The 25,273-nt window shown below is 39.8% G+C and overlaps 1 long non-coding RNA gene across 2 annotated transcripts in view; it reads left to right on the top strand.

The window, feature by feature from the left end:
• The first annotated feature begins 452 nt into the window (after positions 1-452).
• The window catches only part of LOC309586628, a 66,678-nt gene continuing 41,857 nt past the window's right edge, over positions 453-25,273 (top strand). For both annotated transcript variants that reach the window (XR_014227396.1, XR_014227397.1), the window contains exon 1: positions 453-729. This is a non-coding gene — a long non-coding RNA (uncharacterized lncRNA). The remainder of the gene's footprint in view (positions 730-25,273) is intronic.

Genomic DNA, 25,273 nt, shown 5'->3' on the forward strand with positions numbered 1-25,273 from the left:
AACCGAGGGGGTCTCAACAGGTTTCTGACCGGGGGGGGGGGGGGGGGATGGAGGTTGGGGGGGGGGGGGGTTACCGGCGAGGCGAGGCGCGCCGAACCGAGCGGCGGGGCCCCGGGGCCCCGCCGCTCGGTTCGGCGCGCCTCGCCTCGCCTCCCGCGGGGCGGTGCTGTACGGCGGCAGCCGGGCGGGGAAGGAGCCCGGTTCTCCCCGACCGCCGCACCGCTCCGTTTTCCCCCGCCGTGTACGGGGAGGTTGCGGAAAGGGGGATTGGGGAAGAGACCTGAGATCGCTTCTACGCGCCGGGTTTGTGTGTGTGTGTGTCCGTGTGTCTGTCCTCCCCCCCCCCCCGCCGCTCCTCCACCCCGATATCTTCTCCCCCCCCCCCCCCCGCCGCCTCGGCGAGGAGTAAGTGCCACCGCTCCGCCTTCTCCTTTTCGCAATGTTGACGCAATCTATAAATAGTGGAACAAAAGGACCAACTTCCTCGCAGCTTTGCTGAAACTGCACAAAAAAGGCAACCGGGGGGGGGGGGGGGGACACACGGTTATATTTTGATTTTATTTTTCTCCGGTTAAAAGGCGAAACCTCCCTCCACCCCCACCCCCCCACGCTACTGGAAGATTATTTTTTTTTTTTCCTCGCTGTCTCCTATGCTGGCAACGTCCTGCGAGTGGCTATTTTGCTTTTGCACCGAGAGAAGGGCTTCCCCTCCCCATTCCTTTTCTGACAGTAAGTGCCATTTAGCTACTGCCTTTTCTCCGGGGGAGGGGGGGGGGGTGTTGCCTGCTCGCCTACCTGCCTGCTGCCCCGGAGAGCGGGCAGGAGCGACCGGGCGCTCCGGGGACCGGGGGTTTGGAGGAGCTTGGGGGCGGGGGGCGAGCGGGGATGCGCGCACGGGGAACGGGGCGTGGGGGACCCGCGGATTTGTCGGGGGACTGGGGCGGGGGGAACCGGTGAAATAAGGTGATCGGGAGAGGGGCCGGTTGCCGCTGCCCGCCGAACAAAAGCTGACGCTGATATTAAACGGGCTTTTGTTAGGGGGAAGTGTGTGTGTGTGCGTGTGCGTGGGCGCGGGGGGGGAGGACGGGACACCCCGCCCGCAGCAAGTTGCCGTGCGGCGGAGGGCACCTTAGACTTGTTTACCGCTCGGCGCGGCGCTCACCGGCGTGTTTACCCTGCACACACGACGCGGGGCTCCCCCCCCTCTACCCCATTCCCCCCCCAAAACGCTTCCCTCCTCCGCGCCCGGGGGAGGGGGGAGCGGGGTTTAAAGGGGGGGGGGGGGTGCGCGGTCAGGAGATGCTGATACGATCACGCGTAAAACAACCCCCCCCCCCCCAGCTCCCCGTTGCCAGTCGGATCGGTGCAAGCGCAGGCAGTTACTGGCCGGAGGGAGAATTACATCATCCCCTGCTCCAGTGATGCTACCTTTCGTGCCGCTACCATGCGCGCAGGGAAACAAGCGGGGGCGCGCCTCCCCCCCACCCCGGCTCGGGCGCAAGCCCGAGCCGGGGGGGGGGGGGGGAGGCGCGCCCCCGCGTCACTCACACACACACACGCCCGCCCGAGTGTTTACAGCGCTCACACAGGCGTATTGTGACGTCGCCTGAGTGACAGCCCGCCGCGCCAACGGGGGGGGGGCGCGGCCCCCCGACGCCAAGGCAGAACACGGGCCGTGAGCGGTCCCGCGGGGGGGGGAGCCGAGCCCCAGACCGAATACTCCAAAAGTTAAATCAAACTTAGACGCTCCGGTATTGGGGTGGTTTACAGGATGGCGATTAGTTTGCGTTTATGACGTTTTATGACGTTTTAAGCGCTGGCTCTAGGCTCGAGGAGGGATTTCTGGTGAGAGCGGCGAGGTGTGGTTGTGTCTGCGGGCCGTGGGCGAGGTTAAAGCGCTGTCCCAAGCCTTGGGGACCCCGCTGGGGGCGAGCTGGGGCGCAGGGCCGCCCTCCGGCTCCTGGCGGCGTTTGGCACGGGGAAGACGTGAGCGTAGAAGCTGTCAGAGCGGTGGCCTTGTACACCGCATTGTCCAGAGTGGACAATAAAAAGCTGATTTGTTGGGGGTTTGCTTGGTTTCTTTTTTTTTTTTTTTTTTTTTTTCCTGAACGGGAAATAGATTACAGCACCGAGGACAAAATCTAAATTTCACACATCATACGCTTTCCCCGGTGCTACGAGTGTAATGTTAGAAACTTGTTGCAATACGCTGCTGGGGGGGAGGGAAAAAGTGGAGGGTCTTTACTCAGTCTGTGAAAATATTGAAGTAGTACTTACCCACTGCAAAGCCAATAAATCCGTATCACACTAAAAACAACAAAAAGTGCTTTACAAACTGATACTTGTCGAGAATTGTTTGCCAGAACGCGGCGGTTGTAAAATCATTACTAAAACATCAGCGTTTGCTCACTGCAAAACTCAAGTAACCGTGAAGCCCTGTTTAGTACTACACACTGTTTTTAATGTGTTAATGGTTTGGGTTTCTTCAAAGTGTATTACTTTTTGAAGTCTGGGTGTTTCTATTTGTGCAGAAAATAGACTGAGAAGCTTTGAGCTCCTACTGTTACAAAAGTTAAAAGGAAACAAAGTTGAGCTGCTAAGTCGGCAGTCTGGAGTGAGTCAATAGTATCTCCTTTGTCCTGCTAGCTTTCTCTGCCGTGGTGTATCTTTGCTCTATTTCCTCCGCACAAGCAAACGAGCATTTCTACCCTCGGTACGTTTCATGGACTTGATAGGTCTCCTGGCTTTGAAATATTCTGACCCACCAGTAAAATTCAAATGCATCTGCCTTTCCAGGCTGCATACAACAGCTGCAGTAACGTCAATGACAGTACGCGCACTTCTTTAACCACGTAGATACTTACACATTTTCCATTATCTATAATTAATGGGGCAAATTATACTTGCTTTGTTGTAGTAAGCCTTCATAAGGGAACAAATATGCCTTTTGAAAGTGTGCCATCATCTCTCGTTTTTACAAAAAAAAAGACAAAAACCAAAAAAAAGACTGGGAGGGAGACACGAAGGAGGTGTAAATAACTCCCCCCCTCGTTTACTTGGGGATTCCCTGGGAGTCTCAGAGGGCAAGGAGGTAACATAGCTGGCTTTTACAACAGGATCACAGGTCCTGACACAGGGTCACAGAGAGTCTATGCTTGGCTAGCCCTGTGCTCCAGTTTTGTTTAGCTGCTAGCTAGTCCCTTGAGGGATCAATGTCAACTTAAGCATGCTAACTTCTACGAGCAATGGGCTGGCCAGTGACCGAGGGCTGTAACGGGCTCCTGGAGGGCTCCCGAGTTCTGCCGCCCTGGGAGCCGGCGTGCTGCTGCCAGGCAGGCTGCTTCTGCGGCGCTGCAGCTTGTCACAGAAAGAAATCAACGTGGCAACGGTATAGAGCAAACCCCAACACTGCCTGTTTTCTGAAAACAAAAGGTGGGTAGATGTATTGAGTGGATTGGAAAAGCGGCTTGGGTAGGGATGTGGTTTACAGGCTGAGGCACAGAAACTGGAGCCAACTCCCATCACCGTGAGCTAAGTTTCTGTGCACCTCAAACCCACTTTGCTCTCAAATTCTGGCCTTGGGATTGGTATTAGTCGTTCTGCAGATCTGTCACGCTCCCAGAGATGATAAACACATGCTAATTCAATATCCCGCATGTAAAGCTATTAGTGTTCAGCAAATAAAATAGGAGCATACTTTCTCTGTATTACATATATGTCTTAAATCAATCCGTTAAGGAAGGAGGTACGTAAATAAATATGCACACACACATACATATCTCCTCACATTAATAGCCCCTTCTGGTTTAACTATCAAAAAGCACTGGAGACCAGAGTTGGGTTACTAGAGTACAAATAAAAATGAAACTGTATTAACTCACTGGGAGGTTGAAACCTATATTTTAATATATAAGGTACGTGGTTTTTACTTAATTTTATGTTACAATACAAAGGCTTTTTAGGTCTGCAAGATCAAGATAATTTTTATGTTTGTTTCATAAAAATATAGCTTCTTTATTATTAATTTATCTAGGCCTGCTTTTCTTTCAATTACCTGAATTACATAAATGAGTAATTTAGCATATGATTATCTGAATGATCATTCCTTTCCCTTTTCACTCTTGAAAAAGATTATCAGTCAACTTCTGCTGTAGTGTTGTATCTGTGACCATTCTGACTGTATCATTTGATGTCTGATACTTTTTATTTTTTAAATATAATTTTCTACTTCCCCCCCACCAGTTCTTTTAAAAAATGCAGCCTCATAATTCCTAACGATAACAAGCAGTTTTCCCTGGTGACCATAAAGGCCTATGCTATGAATTTCTACAGCTTTTGTTTAAAACTCTAAACACATTTCTATCTTTTCAGTTGTAAAGGGTGTTACTGACTTATGTTTGGAAATTTGACTGACACAGGCAGCATAGTCTTCCTGGTTCTGCAAGCAGGCAGTTCCAGTGTTTCAGCTTTTGCACAGTAGCACTTTAACAAGCAGCAGCCATGCATAACTAACAAGACTGCAAGTCCAGTTACTGCTTTTTAGAAGCCTGTACCCAGTGCTTAAGTTATCTGAAATGTCCGTTTTATGTTGTTGCAGCCATATGACAAAACTATTAACAGCAGGAAAGTGCAGTAGTTACTCACAATGGATAAGATACAGGGGGAGAAAAAAAGTTTTAAAAAATGGAGCCTGAGGCGCAGGAAGAAAGCAGCACAACTCCAGCTATCCTTTTATAGTAACTGATGTTTTATGGAAAGTGAGAAAGAAAAGAAAACTCTCTCTTCCTTCCAGCAGCTAGCCAGTGATGGCATGACCCTTCTAACTGAAGACTGATAGCATTCTTGGAGAAATCTTTGTGCAGGCTTCGTTTCTAGTATCTGGATATGAGAAGTGTTGTTTTCCCCAGTTCCTTCTCTTGAACCTACTTCTGGATTCTGGGTCTTATCCTCTAGCTATATTGATGGATGTCTAACAGAACAGTTTTCAAGTTTGGCATTAATGCTTCACAAAAAGTAATATATTTTTCAGAATATTTTAAAGTACTGTAGTAGTTTTCATTAATATTTTCTACACGTAGAGTTAACACTCTGAATACTACATATGTATAGATGATGTTAGCTCACCAGGGCATTACTTTAAAATGTGTCCATAATGTGTACACAAGATACACCTAGCACAGACTAAAAAAGTGCTTTCAGCATGGATTACAGCTACAAATAAATCTTTTGTAAAAGACGAATGGAAATTAGGAAATCAGTAGTAGTTCATCAGATGAGAAATACGCCCTTTAGACTGCAGGAAGAAGTAGAAAATAAATACGCTGAAAACCAGGCAACACTAGCTGGCAAACAGAATATTGAAACCACTGTACTTTTTCAGGACTCTTAGTATCCTTGTTTCTGGCTGAACGTGGTATGTTCATGAACATCCTTTCTTATAAAATAATAAATTTCACAAAGATTCCACTGTATGACAGTGTACTGATTGGCTGTCACAGCTACTGACTAAATATTAATTTTGGTAGTCTTTCCAAGTTAAATCTATGAACTACTATATCTGGATAACTTTTAAATCCCTACCCACAAGTGAAACTCCAACAAACCGATTTCCTGACTTGCGCATTGTCTGTCCTTGTTTGTAAAGATTTGTTTAGTAATTTACTTTAGTTCGTCAATTTTACTTTTATTAGTTGGTTAGAGAAATATTAGATAGTCTCTTTTGATTTTATTTCATTTTAGTTTCACAACACTAAACAGTGCAAGAAAGACTGCAGACTAACTAGAAGGAGCTCCACATTAGTGCAATCACTTCAGTTTCGTAACTCCTACAGATTTTTATCCCTTACAAGCAATGATTTACATACCAGTGAGGGAAAATGAAAATGAGGGGGAAGCTCATTATAACCCTGTAAGTGCACTTAGCTTCTCCTAACACGGACTAGATTAAACCTGGCCTATGTCACAAGGACTGTGAAGGGTGAGAGCGAAGGGTCCTTTCTCATAATGGTCATGCACAATTAATGCTCTCTTCACTCAACAGAGAAAACCAGACCCAAAATGGGAAGGAGGATCTGGGCTACTATTCTTTCACCTTTGCTCCCCACCCCCACCCTTTGAGCTGTAAAGAAAGGATCAGGTTGCACTATTTTAAAAGCTGGTGCAGTACGCACACTTCCTCGGTGTACTGGAGAGCACTGGGAGAAAATCTCTCTCAGAGCTCCCTGCAGGAGCGCGTACTGCTTCACAACATCCTTTACTCAGGGCTGTGACTTATCAACAGAGCTGAGCCTTCAATTAAGTGATGAAAACTTCCCCTGTAAACGTACGATATTTTTAGGGACGTATACAAGTAAGAATATTATTGAACCAACTTACCTTTGACACGTGGTTTTGAAAGCTTCACGCTTGACGCAAGTCATAAAAACCAATCACAATAGCTCAGCACTACAGGTAAAGTAGACCTGTAAATAAATGAAAAAAGAAATTAAGCGACTTAGCATAATTTCCTGAACATGCTTAAATAAACTGCATTGATTAACGCATTAAAGAATATAATTGCTCTCTCTTTCATCCCACCATCTGAGCGCAGATTGCTAGTTACTGTTCCCACAGACATTTCAAGTTAAATCATACAGCTGATGTTCAATCTATACCAAGGTGGAAGATGGATGGTGTTTTGGCCAAGGTTTGGAATGGGAGTTCAAACGAGGGCCATAACCCTGTCCCCGACTCAGAAAGTCACCAATGGCTTTTTGATTCTAAGACAGGGACAATTAAAACTGTCCTACCTCTCACTGAATCTAAGAGACAAAATAATGCTTACAGGATGTCCCAAGGCTACATATACTAAGGTTATAAAAAGTCTAAAATAACCTAAGATGTGAAATAAGTGTTCAGCAATGTTTTGTTTACCTGTGTATTTGTCTTTTCGAAATATAAAAGTCTTAGCTCCAGAGGCAAGGTCCTAGTTAGCAGTGCCTACCGAATGTCAAAAGGCTAATCCAGCTAGGAAGATCTCCCTTAAAGTTGAGTTCTCATGCTGTGTCCTATCTCCACATAAAAGAAACAAAAACTACAGTGACTGAAATCCTCACCGGTCTTCCACACTGTTCACATTAGATATGAAGACCTGATTGGGAAAGGGCACTAAAAGCCTTGTTATCTCACTCAGGGAAGGATCCTTCTGTAGGAATTGTGGAAGGAAGCCGTAAGCCTCCTCCTGTTGGAACGGGGGAAGCTCTGGGTGCTGTGGGAGAGTCTGCACAAAGCACTGCGTGGATGCTGGGCTGTGAGTCAGGGGCAGCCAGGGGCCAGAAGAGCTCTATCGTTATGGTATCATCTGCCAAACGGCCCAACAGTGAGAAGGTATACATGCTGTTTAATATCGCCTTAGCCACTTCTACCTGAGCTCTGTGAGTTTTAAAAGGAACAAAATCTCATCCCAGGCTTAAAAAAAAGGTTGAGATCTACAGATAAAAAGCTGTGTGTTAGATCTAGGTGTTACTATTGTAGTTCTTAATAATACACGATTTCAACATACAGACTGGCAGACATTTCACTTGAAAGCAAGAATTAAAATAATGACAGGTTGTGTCATATGACAACAAGTTTACAAGTAGCAGCAAAACTGTCCTTTTCTCGTGCATAAGATTCATCGTTATGGGAGAGCCTGGTGGAAATATGCAAGAGGCACGTGAAAATGGAGGGAAAGATGAGAAAAGAAGTTTAATGGAAGATGCTGAGTTGGATGACTGAAGTCTTCATCAAATAAGAAAGCAGTATCCTATTTACTTCCCAATGCTGTGTAAATGAATGAATCAAAGCCCACACATTCTCTTGCAAATCGTGTCACAAGGATTCTACCTCTCTATGCCCCTGAGGTCATGAGTGACCATGTACTGACCCCTGACAGACTCCTGCTGCCTTTTCTTTAATACACCAAGCATACACCTCTCTAACCATTTGAGCCCCTATGAGTGCTATATGTTGCATGCTGCCACCCCTTCCTTCTTTTTTTTTAGCAACCTACACCCCCCAAAAAAATTTTCCTATCATCTTTTATGTCTCTCTCCAGCCTTTCTTGCACCGAGAAGTTTCTCGATACTTAAGCAGACGTGTTAAAGGTATAAGGAAAAACATTAAAAGATAAGATTATTTCAGGGAGAGAGTCGGCAGCTTTTCAGAAAAAGGAATACTTTATTTCAAAGAAAATAAAATCTTTTTTTCAACTGAAAGAGGCTCATGTTTATATTATCACTAAAACTTTTGCTGAAAGGGGAGGAAACAGTCACCGTAGACAGGAGTTCAAAAGGAAGTTCTGTTACAGTACAGACCAAAAAATTTAAGTTCTTACAGTGTATAAAACATGTAATTAATGCTGAACTTCTGCATATGCCTTAAATACCGAGCTGTGAGTGTGGACTGCTCTTTAATGTGTCCAACAGCCTTAATGCTGAAACCTATACAAGGAGATAATTAATACAATAGCATTCGCCAAGCAGAAAACTGAGATATTCTTTCACTGAAACTTCTCCAGCTCTAACAAAGACACCATTCAAAAATTAAAAAAAGCATTTCAAAGACCACTGTAGATGCTGGACATAGACTGATTCTTGAGTTAAAGACAGACATCCGCTAGCCAAAAGGAATAACTCGAACAAATGAAGTTTCAGACTTTCAAGTTTGAGACCTCTAGTTTGAACTTATCTATGTTTTCACACATCAGTAGGTTCAGTGGAGTCAGAAATATCCAGTATGTGTAATGAAAACAACCTCTATCAGTGGATACAGCATGAACATGATAACATATGTTTTCCAAGCCTAGAGCAATTGTCAAGCAATTACTACTTGTCAAGGCAACACACTTGATAGTCAGGGTCATCTAACCCTAGGTCATCTCCTACCTTATTCTGAGGCAGGTCTCAGTAACTCAGCTGCCCAGCTTTCTTTAATTTGCTCTGAACGTAAGTTGCAGGCACAGGTTTCTCTCGCTACAGGCAGCGAGAAAGCCGAGGGAGGCAGAGGCAGCGGCAAGGGGTGCAGCTACTGCACCGTGATGGCTCACATAAGCAACAGCTGCCGGGGTTTTGTTCCAAGACGAAGGAGGGCCGGCGCAGGTCAGAGGGGACTCCTGGACAACTGATTATTAACCAGGGCTTTCTAAAGCACTTTCAAGGCCCATATTGTGTTTGTTTAGGACCCAGAACTGCAAGTGCATGTTATCACCAGACTGGGTGGATTGGTTTGTGTCTCTGAGTTAAATTATCAATTCTAGCTATGTTTTAAGACAGAAAAGAGAAAGACCTTGTCTTACGCGGTCTATTTTGGTCCGGTTTTACATTTGCCCTTATTCAACTAAATATACCCTCTTTACAAAATACGATTCTTTTTGCTATCCAGATTGTTATTTCATGCCTGTACAATTTTTATTTAGTCATCTATATAACTAACCTCTGCTTCTTAATTTTTACATTTTATGATAGAAAATTTAATGGCTTTTCTTTACCACATGATTCAGTCTTCCAATTATAATTTGTAAACTGTGTGTAGATGGAAAATGGAATTCAATTAAAATGTAGTGAAAGAGCATTTCATTTTTTATCGGTTACATTAAATCACCATAGATGTACATAACATGTAAGGGAAAAAAAAGTTATCAGAACATACTGCACTGAAAACTGATTTATTCAACGAGGACTAATCACTGCTAGTTGGTGAACTTAAGTGATTGTTTCTGGTCAGCGTGACCTTCAAGACTTTAGAACTAGTACATCTCATCCTCTTGCAGCTTTCATTTATGGACTTGATGAGAAAAAATGAAATTGCCTGCTTTTTCATTTCCCAGTGGATTTTTCAATTATTTTGAACATACTAGTCATTCATATAAAGTCGATGGGTACATTAAAAGAGAAAAAAAAAAGCTATCAGAAGCAGGTTCAGCATTCCATAGGTTATAGTTCCAACTGCTCTGCCAGTGACTTCCACCCCTTCAGTGGTTTGACTTTCTCTAAAACTTTAGCATCAAAAAATGTGTTGCACAGTATTTTTATTGTGTTATTTTAAAATACTATAGTAAATTTAACCTTACTACCAGCTGCCCTACTTCCATACTTAACTTTAAGTGGTCTTGTTAAAAAAGAAACATTTAATTTAAATAAAGCGCATATATAGAACTCATTAAACATATATTAATCATTCCAGGAGGCCACACGAGTATCAGAAAATGTGGATTCCTTCCTTTCTGATTTATCAGCCATTTATGCTATAGTATATTCAAAACAGAATGGGTTCCTACTGTGCCTGCTGGTGTACATACAAAGTTAAAGAGACAGAGCCCTGGCACAGAGGTTTGCCTTCATTTGCTCAACACCTGAGGTGTTAAAAGTAAAAAGCCAAGCAGGAGAGGCTTTTTTTTTTTTTTTTTTAAAGCACTGGCTGTTCAGGTGCAGATTTACCAGCAGCAGGAGGCAGAGGGTGAAAGGATGCTAAGAAGGGCTCTAGATCCTCCCCTGTTCCTCCATCCCTTCCTATTCCCCTCGAGCTCGAGCTCTAGCTGCGTTCACCTATACCCATCTACTGAAAATTGGAAGGATTTTAAGCTAACCAGGGAACCGAACGTAAGCATCGACTACCTTAATCTCTGCTAAATATAGAGACTCCCCATTGAATTTCCTTGTCCTTGCTAAGTGACTTAGGAGGATAAACCTGCTATCAGGACAACTCCACAAGTTGAAAGGAAGAGAAGGGAAGTTATTTCTGAAAATGTCCAAAGGTTGTGATCCCGGCTTGCTGAATTCTGGAAGATGACTTAGAGATGGGGCATTACAGACCTGGGGATTTGATTTATTCACTTAACAAGGATCAGAATGAAATTCCTCCTCCCAAATTATTGTGATGGAAACAACACTATCCCATGGATTTTCTGTTAGTTTTCTTGCTCTCTCCTTTGGCGGGCTCAAAGATTTCCTCTCTGTAGCATAGAGAATCTGAAGGCCAGCATAAGGAACAAGAAAAGTCACTACTCAGAATTACAAGGGAAGCAACAAGTTTCTAAAGAGACAGATGAATGAAGTTTGGTTTAGGTAAGGGCATGATTAAGTGAGGAAAAAGGGGGGAGGTAGAGGCATCTCATTAACATATGTCATAAAATCTTTGAAATACCACAGACTATGTAGTTAGCAAAGCTGACAGTGCAGTAAAAGGAATGAGAATGGCTGACTAAGGTTGCTTTTAGTTGAATTTAAAGAGGGGAAGGTCCTGAAAGTATTTGTTTCATTTTTGCAAAGACTGCGAGTAGGCCAAGATTCATAAATAAACCTTATTTTAAGAATACAGGAGAGGTCAGACTGGTTCAGGCCAGGCATACGCTTGGCCCGTTTACCCATCATCTCCAACAGCAGGCATCAGCCAATTCTTACCCAAGTACTCTCTCAGAGAACAGCAGGACCAGGACAAGCACATTTGATAACGCCCATCGGTTCCAGCATCCAACTTTGTTTTAGCTCAGAGGGCTTCCTGAGCCTGGTGGGGTTTCTCTAGTCAGTGACCTTTACTAGATCTCTCTTCCAAGGTCTTATGCAGTCTCTCCTTAGATCCATGTGAACTTCTTCCATCTACACTGTCTTTAGGCAAAGACTGTCATATCACGCACGAACATATAAAACAATGTAATTTATTGTATTACTTGCTTTGAACCTGCCTACTGCCAGCTTCATCTGATGCACCCTCATTTTTTTATTGATAGAGAAGGTGAAAAGTTGATCCCTGTCCATCCTTTTCAAGTGTGATTTTAAAACATTTATTGCTGTTTTGAAGAAGTGTTAGAGGGGTGCTGTAATTAAAGTCTCTGAAGAAGAGTCCATTGCCCCTGTGCTGGAAATCTATTTCTTCTTAGCTCTGCCAATCAACCACCAGTTTGCCTGCTATCTGTGGCAGATGCTGAAGCTGCTATTGCACAGAAGTCCTTCCAAGATCCTGGGGAACTGGAAGCTTAGATGAGCACATTCTGAGAGAGCCATTCTTTCCCACTGTTAGGAAAGATGCATTAGAGGAAAAGATGCAGTCATGCATATTGTGCTCTTAAAACCCTGCTGGTCTTTCTGCAAGCAGAATCTAAAAGAATAGTAGGGAGTGGAAATGAAGAGAAGAAAATTTGCCAATATACAGAAATCAGCCCCATTCTAAGAAAATCACTTGCTAAGAACTAAAGCTCATGGAATCAATGTAAACTTTACCTAAAAACCGAAGTAGAAAACTGAAGATAAAGTAGTTCAAGCTTCCTCTAAAGGAGGAGGGCATTGTTTCTGGAGTTTGGCAGTAGACCTTAAGTGGGCACAGTTAACATCATAATTAAAACAGCTTAAGCTTGTAAGAGTTTCCTATTATTTCAGTAGGAGATTCATAACCCATGCAGTATACTCCCATTTTCCCTGCTATGTGTTTTACAAGGCACAGGAATATTTCTCAAGCAGACAGGAAAGCCCAGTTTCTATCAGTAAAAAAATATACAGAAAGGTAAGACAGGTCTCTATTCTTAGGTAAAAAAATAAACAAAGGCCTTTCAGAAATCTTACTAGAAGGTAAGGTATATCGTATCCCTGTACAGAAAAAGATAAGCAGCTAGTGCAGAAAAATGCACTTTTAGAGAAATTATGTAAACTCCAGTTAGTGTCAAAGCTATTAAACAGTCCCGTACTATTGAAGAGGTTAAGGGAGACTGACAATGCTAGGATACTCAAACAGAAAGTCTTTTCATTTAGGTCTGTGAGTAACTCTAATTAAAGTGACTCTATTTGACACAAAATGATCTGTACTTTTGCAAAATAGTTTCTGCCAGCAGATTTCACCTAGGCAACGCCCAGTCTATCAGCTATAATCATACTGGGTTTGGCTGCAGGACCTGATTATTATTTTGGAAGAGTATGTTTGGCCAAGCAGGTAAAGAGACTATACTGAAAGTTTCACAAGACACAAAGAAAGGTAAAAAAAAAAAGGCATACAAACGCCATGTTATTAAACAGGTAAACAGAATATTTTTTCAGGAGCTTTCAGCATCCCTCTAGTTAGAATGGGACACCTGTTAGGAGCAAGCGCACGTTTAGGAGTCCCCACTTGAAAAAGGTAACTCTGGAAGAGAGGTCGTTGCTGTTGACTTTCTGCTACGATGGTTAGATACGCTGAAGGTTAGAAAGGCTCAGAGCCTCTAACGTTACCAACTCTAACCCCAAATGTTGCCTGGTTCTGACTGGCTTAATTCAGAGCCATACGTCACATAAAAGTTCCTGAAGATGGTCTTGCCCTTCACTGGCTTGTTGACAAAACATGTAATTATCAGATTGACTATCAGCACCTGTTTGGTAAGTCTCTGAAAAACAAACGCAAATGTAGTTCTTGTTCAAGGCAGAGGGTCCTGACTCTGAGATGTTCAGATGGAGACAAAGCATCCCCTGAGCATCACAGAGATTTTGAATGTGAGCAAATCCCTGTCTCTGCATCGACCTGTCTGTCACCCAGACCCCTGGTACCTTAAGGTATGAAGACAACACTGTACTGAGTATTGTTTGTTCAAAGCTTAATGAGGAGAGGACTTCTTCGTGTACCATAGGCATCTGATGCGGCATGTAGCAGGTAGTTACAAGGCTGTGGTTTCAGTCAACTTTGTGCACAACGTCGATAACGTACAGAATGTTTTGTGCGAGACTATAAATGCTGAGATGTTTTCACTGATCTTAAAAGATGACCTAGAAGCTGATTTAATGGGCCTGTCACTGTCTAGGATCTCTCCTCTGGGAAGTAAAAAGCTCTTGATAATATGATGTATAACAGCAAAATCATAACCGAGTGTTTCAAATCAATGTTGCTGTTTTTGTAAGTCTGAGAACTATCGATCATATAGTTTTAGACCTGTGTGAACTGAATCAATCATCTGTTGCGGTACTACACTTCAGTCCTGTATCTTCTGAGACAGGCTGTGATGATGGCTACTTTTTCTGGGAGGAGGCAGAGGGAACACAAAACCAACAGAAAATTCCTCCTTGGTTCACGAGAAAGACTGAAGGGTAGCACTCTGTAATGCAGTCCAGTGTTCCTATGAGGAATCTAATGTCTTTTCTCTGCTGCATGGACCCCTATGTAAAAACAGACATCTTGCAAGCTGGCAGTTCAAAATCCCTGAGGATTAGTGATTGGTTAGGAGATTACGGATACTACTCCAGTCTGAATTTGAAATAGCAAATGAAAGTGCTGAGGCACTGATAGTTGACACTGAACTGCTAGCCCCCTCACCCTTTCTGTAAAGTTGTAGGTACGGAAGGCTCTGTCACTGATTTGTAATGGTATATTTGCTTCTGCAATCAGTCGCAAAAGGGAATCTATTTGTAGTGTTTATTGTTTCTAATAAGATGGATAGCTTGTTAGAGAATAAGAGAGAGAAAAGCCACGCGACCAGCAAGTAACTCAGCACTATGTACAACACAGTACTGAAAATACAAAGACAATCACTACTATGGGGCTATAAATACATAAGGCACTCAACACAAAGCCAGTCACTATCAAGGTCCCTGCAGGGAGCATGCAAGTAATAAAATAGGTCTTTTCAGGCCCTGCATTTTAAAATACATGAATCAAAGACACGCCATATTGCTGATGAATCTTTTATCCCTTGCTATGTGCATGGGCAGCAACTTGTGCTGGGAATCATGCCTCCATCAGACCTCCCTGTGAATACAAGTGGACCTTGGTAATGGATATGGCCCAGAAGCTCAGAATCACAGCTTTTAGGACACTGAACAAGAGACATAGTCTTAAATCCTAACTATAGCTTTACTTGTGGAATTTAGAAATAAATTGATTTCTGTTCAAGGGAAGTCTTCTCCCTCCTTGCTGTATGTTTCCTCTTGGAAAAAGGAAATGTTACTATGGGACATGTTGCTCTCTGAAGAATCACACTAGGGAAAATCTTAAACCCCAGTAACTTATGACTCCTTTATCCATATATAAAGAGATGTATCTAGTATGTTAACTCAAACTATATTTTGCTAATGGTCATAAGGAGACCTCATTTTCTGCATGAAATTAATTATACTATTACATATAATGTTAAATGAATCAGACAGTACATATACTGCATTATTTCCATCTTTGTGGTATGATGGAAATAATGAAATCATGAATGTTTGTACTCATGTCGCTATTTAATGACATGAGGATAGTGGACATGAGGGTGCTTCAAGTAGTAGTCTGCTGATACCATCTAACGGACTCTGCTTGTCCAAATAATTTGCCCTCGCACTCATGGGGCACATACACACCAGCAATGAAATCCATCTACACAACCGCTCAAAGCAGCAGCCAAAAGCATCCCAGATGAGTTATTCATGCTCTTTATAAAAATTGGGCAATTAAAATGACTCTCTGTGCTTTGGCCAACTTAGATGGAAAACTGGGCTATAACAAATTAACAGACACACAAACTGCATTAAGAAAGCAACCATCTCTTTATACTGTTACTGTACATCACGGTATTAGTCTGGAGAGCCCCAAACTACATACAAATACACTTCCTGGTACTCCAGAGAAAATATTTTCTTAATTCTGACATTTTCTTATTTCTTTCTCAAAATAGGCCAAAAAACTTCCACACTCTTAAATGCTAACACTTATACTTTCCAACCTATATCCAGCCATAGGATTGTCTTTCTGAAGCACAGTTTCTACTACTTTATCCAGTCCAATTGCGGTTATGTTAAATAAGGGGATTACCACCACTTTTAAAACATTATTAAATCTGCTAAAATAGAACAACTCAGAATAACTACACAGAATGTTTTCCCAATTCTACCTCCACTTATACATTCTCCTGCCAACTTAAATAAACATTATATCATTCCAGTTTCCTTGTATATGGTTGTTTACCTCCCTTAATCAAACTGCATATATTCTTTTTCTTCCTAACCACCCTTAAATTATTCTTACTGTTTCTGAATGTCCTTATTTAATCTGTAAGTAATATTTTCAAAATGATTAAATGAGAAATTCATTGGCACCTTTGAAAATGGGGGTTAGATCCTTCTATATTATTAGCTTTATATTTTTCTGAGTATCATACTATCCAAAATAGACACAGGCACCTTGCTGGGGGTTGATTTATGCAGTAGCTGCACTGGGCCTCTGAAGATATGCAGGAAAACTAAATTTCCCATCATAATAAATCCCCTCTGGTTAAGTAAGTATTTTCTTTAGTCAGCAAAAATTATTTTTAAACTGTGCAATAAAATATTAAATGGGAAAGCTGAAAATATAGTTTGCATTTTATAACTTCAAACTGTAAATATAAATGCGAATGTTCAATTACAAAAATTATTAAATTAATATACATGTTGAAAAGCAAGTTCTGACAAGTAAAACCAGACAACCTTAGATTTCAATTGTAAGTAAAAGGAGCCTTAGCAGTTTTTTCATTTTTCTCAATTTGTTCAATTCATTAAGGCATCTCACAATTTAGAACTATTATTCTCTCTTCACAAAACATCTTGGATCATAAGCTACTTCTTTGACTTTCATGAGAAGTCAAGTTACTCAACTTTCAGAAGCCTTTTTAAAGCAGTATTTCACTTCTATCCAGGAATTATATTTTCCTATCCTTGTAAAAAAGTGTGAGTTAAACATTCTAAAGTTATTTGCTAGACATGTTCCTCCAGAAGCTTCTCTGACGCATATTGTTTTTCTTCTATATAAACTGTATTAATATAAAGGTGTAGTGGTATGTGATTCGTATTCTTGAATAATTCTATTCAAGCTGACAACAATCTTTCTCCAGATTGGCCTGTATTATAAAGGTTTTAAGACTTTGGTGGTCTCTTTCTAAGTTAATTCTCAAATGGCATAAGTAGATGTCTCCTACTTTAAAAAAAAACAAACAACATAAACCAAAGCCAGGTAAATCTAGATGATTCAAGTGCAGTATTAAACAGAAAAGTTATACTGGAACCCCTTGGTTCTACATCAAGATAACAAGACAGAGTGAGCTACAAAAGTGAAGGGGTGCTACTTCTCTTACTTAGATCTTCCTCTCTGGGAGGTTAACTGACTGAAAGCCACTTGATTCTCTGTACGCTATTCACATTTTCAATACAGCTGCTTCTAATAATTGAAATGTTTCTAACACAATTTGAGGGAAGAAGGTACAATAAAATGTTCACAGCCTTTCCTGTCGCAAACCCAATACAAGAAAAAACACTGGAAGATAAACACTTTAATATGAAGGCTTTAATTATTGTTTGATATCCACGCGCAAGTCCTTAAGCAGCTAACAGATTATCACAGTAATAAATATAAATGGTTTTCTCATCGTCCTTCAAATTGAATTTCTTTGAAAGAACAGACATACTACCCAGTATTCTGAACAGACTGAATTCTGTCAGTATTCTGAATGGGCAAATGACCTTCATTCCTTCAATATCCTTGCTCTCTTATGTTACATATTTTATGCTCTAAGAAAAGCACATACATGAATGATTCACATTATAATCAAGGCCCTGAATGTTGGTAACATGAAGCATACGTACATACTCTTTAATGTTGTTTTTGAGTACAGGAAAATAAAATATCTTGAGGTTTGGAGCAGAAATACAAGTGATACTTTCTAATATCACTAACTAATTTCACTTTAGGGTTCCATTATCACAGCATAGATACTAGGTTTCATTTTTATTACTAACAGGCTTTACTTATCACAGTAAAAATAGGCTGTTAACCACAGAAAGTAAAATTCATCATCAAAGTTCTGGTTTTGTTTAGGAATCAGACTTCTTCAGATACTCTGTCAAATAATAAACTCTAGTTATCTATATGTGACTTAAAAGAAACTACATGTGTTTTGAATGCAGAATATTTCCCCGTAATATCTACAAAGCTATACATACCTGAGGAGCATGTGCTAGATAGAATTAGAAGCCAAGGAAAAAGGGTATTGACAATGCTGAAACCAGCTTCCTGCCCGGAGGATCAAGTAGTGTAAGCAGAGTAATAGTACTGCTTGCATGAACAGGTAAAATGCTGTCTCTTTATCGATGATCTGTAAACAGAAATTATACGTATATGAACTTTAAAATTGAAATATAGAAAGGCATACAAAATACAAGAATACATCTATTGACAAAGAAAGGATACCTGCATTTTTGATGATTTATCATGTGTTCAGACTATCCAATTTCATCTCCACATTCCAAATTTATTTGTCAAATTACTTCTTAATATTCCAAATTATTTATTGAGTGGAGCCAAAAGTTTTGAAAGAAGACAGATGTAACAGCATTGTGATGACAGAAACTTTTTGTCTCATCTGTTCTAAATTGCCAGTGAGGAAGATGCTCCAGCATCGCCATATAGCCTGGTTCCAGTCTTTAATTGTCCTTGTACTTAGAAGGATTTTCCAAACATGTAGCCTGTTCTTCTTCACTGTAAATTCAGGTAATTTTTTCTTGTCCTTCCACAACTGGGTACAAAAGACAATTGATGACCATCTTCTTCACAATAATCTTTAGATGTCAGATTATTTTCCCCAGTCTCCTCTTCTCTAGACTACACAAATACAATTCTTTCAAAATGTGCCTTTTAAATCTTGCTTTCCAAAAATCTTTTCACTCATGTGCTCTCCTATGGATTCATCTTTACCTGGACATCGAAATAATTTTCCTTTTCCAGATTTTATTTTAACACAGAGATACATCAATTTTATTCATTGACTTTTATTCTGGCTGTTTTGCATGAGCATTCTTTGATTTTTCTCCATCTGTAAAACTAGGTAGCATCAATGTTACTTGGAATTTGTGGTACTCTAGAGCAGTAAGCCCCACAGACTCTTGAAACAAAATGCATCTGTCCATCTCTTCGGTAACTTTTTTTGAAATCAGCAATGACACTTAATTTTCCTTGAATAATTAACTTGTTCTTGGTTTTTTCCTTTTCTTCAAAGAACTGGATAAAACAGGGATTTTGTATGCCTTCTACTTAGTAATACTATAACTTTTATTTTTACGTTTAACAGCTAAAACAAGGATTACAATATTCTTAACAAATAAGCGGACAGATAGATGGATGGACAGGCAGGCATAAATCTAGTTTTCTTTGAGAATCAAGCACAATAGAAGGAAGATTTGACTCAAAGCCTGTACCTCTCTCTGTTGTCTCAAAATAGATAATGTCTGCTGAAATGGAGGCAGAAGGATGGTGCTAGCTGAAGTACCCTATGGAGTCTCTTTTTGATGATTACACCACTATTAGTTCCTGGCAAAAGTATGTCACGTTCTGTATTGTTTTCAATGAGATTTGTCTGAATAAAGCAGAAATATTCTGGACCAAGAAAAGTAAAACAAAGGATGTAAGATAGTAAGAAGTGCTCTAAATGCTGCAGTGGCTGGTTGTCTTCACATTTATTTCCAGGTGCTTGCTTCTAGAGAATCTAGTCTCTCTACTTTTTTTAACCAGAGGTAGTTTATCTCAGGAATCTCCAAATTATTTCAGTGGAAAGAAGAAGAAGAAGAAAAAGTTAAAAACTGGGCAGTGGTTTATGACGTCTAGCCCAGATTTTCTGCTTCTTTGCTCTACTTCACTTGCACAGACTATGCAACTATACCACAATCATATATGAAAGTTCTTCTAAGAAGTGGTTTCTACGGTTTGGTTTTGCTTTTTAATATTCATATAGTTTATTCATAGGGTACTTTCATAATGAATTCCTGAAATTTAGTAGTTGTTCTTTGTAATCTAGTTAATCTATCCAACTGCAAAACGTCCAAATCCCATGATACCTAGGTGTGCTCTCAATATACTAAATCCCAGCAGCCTTACACTCCTGCTCAGAGCCACTCATTCCCCATCTCTGGAAAATCCTTTTTACAATTCCTCTTCCCTTCAGCCAAAATTCTGATGTAGTCACCTCCTCCTTGCCATACTCCAACGTAGCTTCCAGCAGCTCCTAAAAACTATGTCCCCCCACTTCCTCAGGAAACATAGAGAGGCAAAGCCCCAACAAGTGATTATTTAAGCAGGAGCGATGGGCACAGAATGTATTTGCAATGAAGAGAGAAGTTTATGAACACTCCTCTAGCAGACAGTCGTACCTGCGCTATCTGCCGTAACGTTTTTCAGAATCTCTGTTCATGAAGTCTTAAAATGACTTTTTTCTTCAAAACAGGAACTACCAGTTCCAGCAGTTCAGACATTAGGTTTAGAATATGCAATGTATTCAGAGAGAAGTGGACGACTTCAAATATTTTGTTTGGTTGTTTCATGTCATTTTCTAAAACTATGCTTGAGGGGATCATAGTATTAGAATTTTATATAATGCATTTGCATTTCAAAATTACAAGGTCATTATAAGAAAGAACACTTCTTTTTCAGCTAGGTATGTAATATATGTGGCAGATTTGCTTTATGTTTTTCTCCATCTATGTGTATATAATTCTACTTTCTTCTATTTTTCATTGATGTTCTCTTGCTTTTTTAATGTAGCTTCTATTATTTGCAAGAATATATTTCTATTACTTGCAAGAACATAACTCTACTGAAGCCAAAGCAAGGCAAAGGTACAGAATCGTACGTTCATATTAGAGAAGTGATTTTTTCCCAACATAGCTCCCCGCTGTGCGCACATACGGTTGATGGCAATACAATAAAGCCAGAGTAGCCAGTTAGTTCCTCCAGGAAAGTTGCCTGCATTTCTGTAGGACTGCTTCTCCAAATAAATTATGCTACTTAGTCTATAGGTAAATTTATTGCTGAATAGTTGTTATGATGGTCTACTTGCTTCCCAGTGTTGCATTAAGAATCATCTCGTATTAAGAATTGTTTCCAAACACCTACCCCCAACCTTCCTTCTCAACTTCTGGCCATTTTCCTTTGATCTATAGCATCCTAAAATTTTGCCCAATTGATTTATTTCAATTATGTCCTTTATACACTGACTAAATTTAACATTAGTCAGTATTATATATATAAAAATGTTAATCACCCAAAATCACTTTGTTTGGGGATTACATACATTTAGTAAATTTAGCACGTTTCTCATGAGAGTGGTTACCTTGTTTTGCATTTATCTATTTTCTTTTAAACTACCTGTGACACCATACCAAAATGCCTTGAGCATTATAGGTGTGGTTATAACAGCACTATACAGAACAGATCTAGTAGCTCCTTAATTTTATATTTTCACATGTAACATACAAACAAAAATAGTGACAGCTTTCTTCACATAAACCCAATGGCGTTGTGATACCTTTCTTGAGTTTACCACACTTTAGACAGATATTTCAAGCGCTGATTTTGCAAAGTAAAGTAGGAAGTAGAGATCTTCAGCACTCATCAGAGGAGCTGACCGCCTTTCAGAATCTGCATGTAGTTTTTATCTGAGGAGTTTATTTCCTCTCTTTACCTCTGAGTAACTTAAAAGACGATATTCAACTAACACATTATGTTCCAACATTTTCTGACTTGCAACATTTTCCCTTCCCTTTTTATTTTCTGTCTTCAGACTTAAGCAGTTAATCCTAGGTCACAAAGTCGTCTATGAATCTAATTTTATTTCTTCTTTTTGTGCATCCTGCACATAGTTTTCTACAACCTGTAAAATTAGAAATGATCATGAAAATAACCGGTAGCCTCACTAGGTCAAAATATGACCTGGAACCTAATAGTAATTACATCACATACTGTAAAACTGTCCAAGTAATACAGAGATTGTTAATCCCAACATATTACTGCATATCGCTTTTTGAAATCTGTATAAATATTCAGTAAAGCACTTATCCCGTCATGTGCATGATCAGGTCACTATTTCATATTGAAGTATGCCCACTTCAGCATCAGGTCCTTCTCAAAAGTCTCAGAATAAAACACCGTAAGCAAATGCATTATATTTCAGGCTATTATCCTACAAGGAGGTCCACATAGGCTAGACCCAAACTGCATTTTAATAATGAACTAAATCTATTTACCCAAATGGTCATGTACTGACTCTTTATTGTAACCTTGCTTATTTTGAAAAGAACATTCACTCATCTAACTGGCTTTCCAGTTTCCATTTAAAAACACTTCCATATCAGATAAGTACTGTTTTGCTTTTTATTGCCCTCTTCTGACTGTCTTAATTTACCGATTTTTCAGATTTTCTATGCTTTCTTTCCTTTTTATTAAGTCACATATTACATCCAAATTTATACATCCATTGACATTTCTGTTCAAGAAACAGTAGTCTGAAAGATACCTATAGATTATTGGGTTTCATGCCATTGTGATTTTAATTTACAGCAGGCTAGTACAGTTGTAATTATTGCCAACTGGATATTGTTCATAAGGTTACATCTGCTTTACTGAGCTAAACAGGGCCCAGGCACATGCTTGAGCTCTACCATGTGATAATCCATGCCGTTTAACTGTTAGCATGCTCATTGGTATGCTTTCGGCTCAGGCCAACGAGCGCTCACGTAAGACACAGCAAGATTTGGGGAACAGCATGGGTTAGGGACTGTTCTTAGTGGGCAGTATGAACGAGGCCACCCTGCTTCAGGAGAGCAGACGGGTTAGCCATGTGAATGTGAACTGTTAATTTGCTACCAACTCTTGACTGGGCTGTGGCCCATTTTGTTTTCGAGTACAGATGTCCTCTAAGAAATTCAATGCACCTGAAAATTGGTAGAGAGTAGGCGTACCTTCTTATGCTCCCATTACCAAACCTGCACAAAGGATGAGAGCTGTTGGCATGGGAGAGAGATACGCCAGTGTTAGGCTGACCGTGACTTCCCCACGGCAGGAGATTTTTCAGCCTGTGAGCAGGAATGGGTCTTGGCTACCTTGTGCTACCTCCAGTGGGCAGAACAGGGGTACAGAATCTAGACCCCTTCATATTTTCAGGTACTTTTGTACATTTTCAATTACCATTTTTGTTTGTTGTCTCTTCAACTATTGTTTCAAATAAATGATCTGATTTGTAGACAGTGGTCTCAGATTTCCTTTTATTCAGTATTACTCTACTGGAAACAAAGAGAAAAATTAAAAGTTGAAGAAATTTGAAAAAAATCTGTTTTCTAGTGTTTCTTTAAAAGTTTCATATATTTTCAGACTATATTAGCAAAACTATACTAAGCAGCTAATTAGGCTTTCTCAGATAGCATCACATGGTCTGAGCTTTCTTTCCCTTTTATTTTATCTTTGCATGATGGCAAGCTTAAAGGTCCCATTTCCAGTTCTGTTTTCTTTTCTCCTACTTTATACTTCACTAAACATTTATTTACAGTGGAATCTTGCTCTTATTCTATTGCAATGTTATTGCTGAATTACCTTTCTGCTATTCCTCTTCAAACTCTTTAAATTTCTGCCTGTGATTTTCACAATATGTTTACCCTTTTTCTGGTCTGTTTATTAAACCAGAAGTATTGTACCTTCATAAGGTCTTCATTTTAGATCTAGTGTCTTTTTTTTTTTTTTTTTCCGATCACTATCAGATCCAGGACTGAATTAACTCTCATGACTTCTTCCAGTTGTTTTAAGTACTATACAAAAATATCCTCCTGTAGCCTATTTTGAAACATTTCCTGCATGTAACTCGAATTCCTCTTTTACAGCTTCTCACACATTTCATATACATAGCAATATATGTATGTATAATATACATATATTATAATATGTGTGTGTGTATATATATATCCTAATTGTAGAGATCCTCATAATGCCAGAGAAAGTCAAATGAAACAAACCTTCAACACAGTCTTCATGGATTTTGCATCTTCCATTTTCATTTGTGAAATTATTTCTGTGTCTGCCAGCCATGTGAACTGCAGGATCTGCAAGCAGGGTGGTTGTTTTATAAATTATGCTTCCCTCACCTTATCTTCCTTATATAGCAACAGATAGTTATATTCTATTTATGTCTTAGCCAGACTTGTTTGTAATGCGATCAAAGAACATTTCATGGAATTTGTAGTGGTACTGTACCTCTCAAGACCACATGTACCTAAGCTGTGTTTCTGAACAGAAAGACCTAATTTTTCATGATTATTTCCTGCAGGACTTTATAGATGAAGTATGTTTTCACATCTTAATGTAGCAATATTCACTCAACTTTATTCTACTCTTGCAAGTGTTTCCCTATGGTTACACTTACTCATTTGCTGAAAAATCTTTCCTGTTTTGTTAGTATTTCCAGCTATGCTTTCCTCACTATTCTTCATATATTAAAAAGATAGACATTTGGTTGTTTTAACTGAGACATTATCACCAAAAAACTGCAAATAAAAAATACATAAATTTGAGCATAAAAATAATTTTATCTTCAAACAACAACTCTAAATTTTAGATTAGTAGTACTATTAAACAAGCGGTAGTTTTGTAACTTAACAAGCAATATCAATACAGTACTCTCAAAACCAAAGTAATTTTCTAAAACTATGCTAATTCAAGTCAGTTTGATGTATTTCCTTCTAACAATAATATGCCATTGTTAAAATTGTATTATTTCTCATGATGAGTAAGACCTTATTCCATAACTACTCTACTGTAAAATGAATACAAGTATTAAGTAAGGGACTATTTCAGGATCTGTATTGTATTATATAGTTAATAGAAAGGACAAATCTTCAGTAAGCGGTGGTGACTTAACTTTATGCATGCCACTTTATACCATTTGAGGATATACCCCAGAAAATCCTAACAGGTTTTACAAAGTTTTTAATATTCTTTCTTTCTTTTTCTATGGATGATTTTCATGTGGTTCATTTTTACAAAATTAGTTGCAGCTGATTCATTCTAACAAAAAACTCACTGCTCCTACTGTACAACACAAAAACACATCATCAGTGTAACTGTTTTAGAGATTCCAAATTTCCTCTGCTTTCTAATCCTTGTCTGTAATGTCATCCTCATGCTCAGTAAATGAATATGGCAAAGAAGGTACTTCTTAATGGGCTCAAAATTATGCAAAGTCCTGCTAATAACTACACCAGTCAAAAACTTTTAGGCACCATAAATGACGTTCTCAGCCACACCTCCAATCATTTTCTAGTAAGTTCCTATTATTACTGTTATTGCAAATTACTGTAAGTATCAGAAGAGGCTTCAGACTCTTACACATCTAAACTGAAAAGTTCTGAACTTCACTACTTATGTTTTATCATGTACTTGGCATTCCTTTTATTGCAATCCAAAGAATTCAGATTACCTAAAGAACATTTAGTATAGATAATAAAATATGTAGGTATCTACCTCTCAGAAAACATTAACT

Source organism: Platalea leucorodia (genome assembly GCF_965183815.1).
Source record: "Platalea leucorodia genome assembly, chromosome: 2".
NCBI lineage: Eukaryota > Metazoa > Chordata > Aves > Pelecaniformes > Threskiornithidae > Platalea > Platalea leucorodia.